The sequence below is a fragment of the Eschscholzia californica genome, unplaced genomic scaffold (assembly GCF_041429995.1).
Source record: "Eschscholzia californica isolate CP2 unplaced genomic scaffold, dmEscCali1.0.p SCAF_5, whole genome shotgun sequence".
In the NCBI taxonomy this organism is placed as follows: Eukaryota; Viridiplantae; Streptophyta; class Magnoliopsida; order Ranunculales; family Papaveraceae; genus Eschscholzia; species Eschscholzia californica.
The window spans coordinates 6,029,405-6,032,287 of record NW_028238472.1 but is presented as its reverse complement, the minus strand read 5'-3'; positions in this window follow the sequence as shown (position 1 = coordinate 6,032,287).

Below are 2,883 nucleotides of genomic sequence, written 5' to 3'. Positions count from 1 at the left end.
TATAAGTATTCATGTCTCTTTGTTTTTCCCGACCTCTGATGATTTATGCACGTATGAATATTTGTCTTTTTTCGAACACAATTGATTTTATTTTTTTATTGTATTGAGAAAATTGACAATCAACGTTAGCCATTACAAGGCATTAATACATCATCAAGATGTGATAAGCATGATAACCGTCTAAGTTAAATCAATAACTAAAGAGGCCTAAAACTCAACATCAACATGGAGCCTAAAGTCCAACAAACATATTATTATTATTTATACCTCTAGTAACCCAAATTCAATAACCATGGATTTCACCTCCGGTAGATCGAACCTGGGACTTTTAGGGTTTTGGAATCGATGTCAATACTGATAATTTATGCACTTAAAATAGTCATGTTTCTTTGTTTTTCCCTCAATCAAGATGAGATGTTCGAATCTCTAAGAAGAAATTGGAAGTTCATAAAAGAAAAAAAAGTTATTTACTGACTATCCAGTAGTGTCCCGACCCCATCTTGGCCGACCCGAGGTTTAGCAGGCCCCAATGAGACTAAGATTTCTGGTTCAACGGGCCGCTGGACCCATGCCCCGACACTATCAACCTTGGCGTGGTAAGCCCAGGTTTAAGCTCGGACTAGCCTGATAAGCAACACTAGAGTCACGTGACTCGCCTAGCTCGTTCAACTAATAGGCACGTGATGTGACTAGATTCAAAGGCCGCAACTTTTTCTTGTTGTCCTTCTTTCAATCTCTCTTTCTTTCCCTCTCTGTTCAAATTCTTTGTGAAAATTTTCACTATCTCTCTCTTATCTCACTTTTCTGACAAAGATAAGAGTTTTCTTTTTTGCAACCCCCTCCATCTCAAATGAGAAAAATGGTTTTGAGAGAAAACTCTGGTCGAAAAATCCATGGGCGATCATCACGCAAGATCTCGTGGCCGGTCAACCACAAAACAATAAAAAAAATATAAAATAGACAAGAAAAAGAAGGATTTCACAATGTAAGCGAAAAGGGCAGAGACTTGTTAACATCGCTGGTGTAGGCGGATGGTAACAAATGCGAATATTTGTATCACTTTCTTGAGTTGTCTTGTCACTAATTGGTAAAAATAAGATTCTCTTCTTTGCACAATAAAACCTATCGTTTGTAAAATTGTATTTATGCTTTCCAAGCTATTTAGATTTCACAAACAATTAATCAACTTTTTGAGAAATATAGAGTTGATGTTGGGGCTTTGTGTTTGTAGAAGTTGGAGTTCATTTTCAAATAAATAATCTTTTGTAGGATTAGATAGGGAGAGCACACTTTTTAGAATAGGGGGGATAAACATTTTTTTTAAAATATCTCAAATTTATACTTTGGTCCCTCCCATCAAACTATTTTGGACCAAAAGAGAGAGAAGAGAGTATCCTCCTGTTCGGCTAAAAACCTTCGAGAGAAGAGAGAATCCTGTTCGACCTAAAACCTTCGATCAAATCAAAGAGAAAGAAGAGAGATAAACATCCTGAAAAGGAGAAAAGCCCTAAATCTGTTTGATTCTATCAAAAAGAGAGATGTAGAGATAGAAACCTAAACCCTAGATGACTAACACAACACTCATCTCGATAGAGAGTTTGTAATTCTTGTTAGTACTTGATTTCTCCATAGATTTTTAGAGTTTTAACACTAACTAAGTAACTTTTGAAGATTTCAAGTATCAATATTGCAATGAAGAATACAAACAAGGATGTAACTCGAAAAACATATAAGTGACATTTACATAAAAGAAATTTCGCTTACCATAAATAAAAATTTATGAATACCAACTGAAAATTTAAAAAAAAATCGGCCAGAGTGGTTGAAAAAACCGACTAATTTCAGCCATCTCAGCCGAAATTTATTACTATTTTCAGCGGGACCGGCCGAAATTTGTTATCTTTTTCAATCGACCCAATCGAAATTTGTCATCTTTTTCAGCCGTTGCGACCCAAAATTGTTGTCTTTTTCAGCCGATCCTACCGAAATTTGTTGTTTTTTAGTAACAAAAATTTTTTTACGAAAAAAAGCGACCAAAAACCCTAAAACGTTTGTTCAACCATATAGGAAGACAAGAAAATAATATTTCTTTACCTGAGACACATTATCTTAATTATAAATGTCTTTGTTTAAGTCGATAACTTCATTTATGTCGATGTCCTTGTTTATTTCGATGGTTTCGTTTAAGTCGATGTCTACGTTTAAGTCAAAGGAATCTTCTTTCTTGATGTAGGTTGCCTCCTTCATTAACGGTGGTTCCTCATCCATGAGATCTTGAGGCATCATAAGCTCGAAACTAAGACTATAGTGATAGTAAACTTTGCAAGTTTTTAATACTAATGGTGATGTTGATAGTATATAGTGACGATATTAGGGTTTTGGTTGTTTATGTGAGAGAAACTACAAGTGAATAAAATATTAGATCTATTATCAATTTTTATTTAAGTCCTTCTATTTTGGCATTATTTATTAAATGATCCTTATAACGCGCTCCTTAAACTAATTTGGTAAAGGAAGAGCAAATACATAAATTGACATTTCTAACGCACTGCCTTTACTAAATAATGCTCTTCCTATACCAAAAGCCTTTTTTTTCAAAGAGATTATTTTATTTCTAAGAAAGACTATATTTTAAATAGGTCTTTGGTATAGGAAGAGCGATATCTGGTATAGGTAGTGCGTTAAAAAAGTCTATTTATGCATTTTCTCTTCTTTTACCAAATTAGCATAAGGAGAGCGTTATAAGTCATATGATGAATAATGTTAAAATATGAGGACTTGAATAAAAATTAACAATAAATCTAATATTCTACTCACTTATAGTTTTGGATCACCAGAGCCGTGTCTTGGGAAGGGCGAGCAGGGCAAACGCCCAGGCCCCCC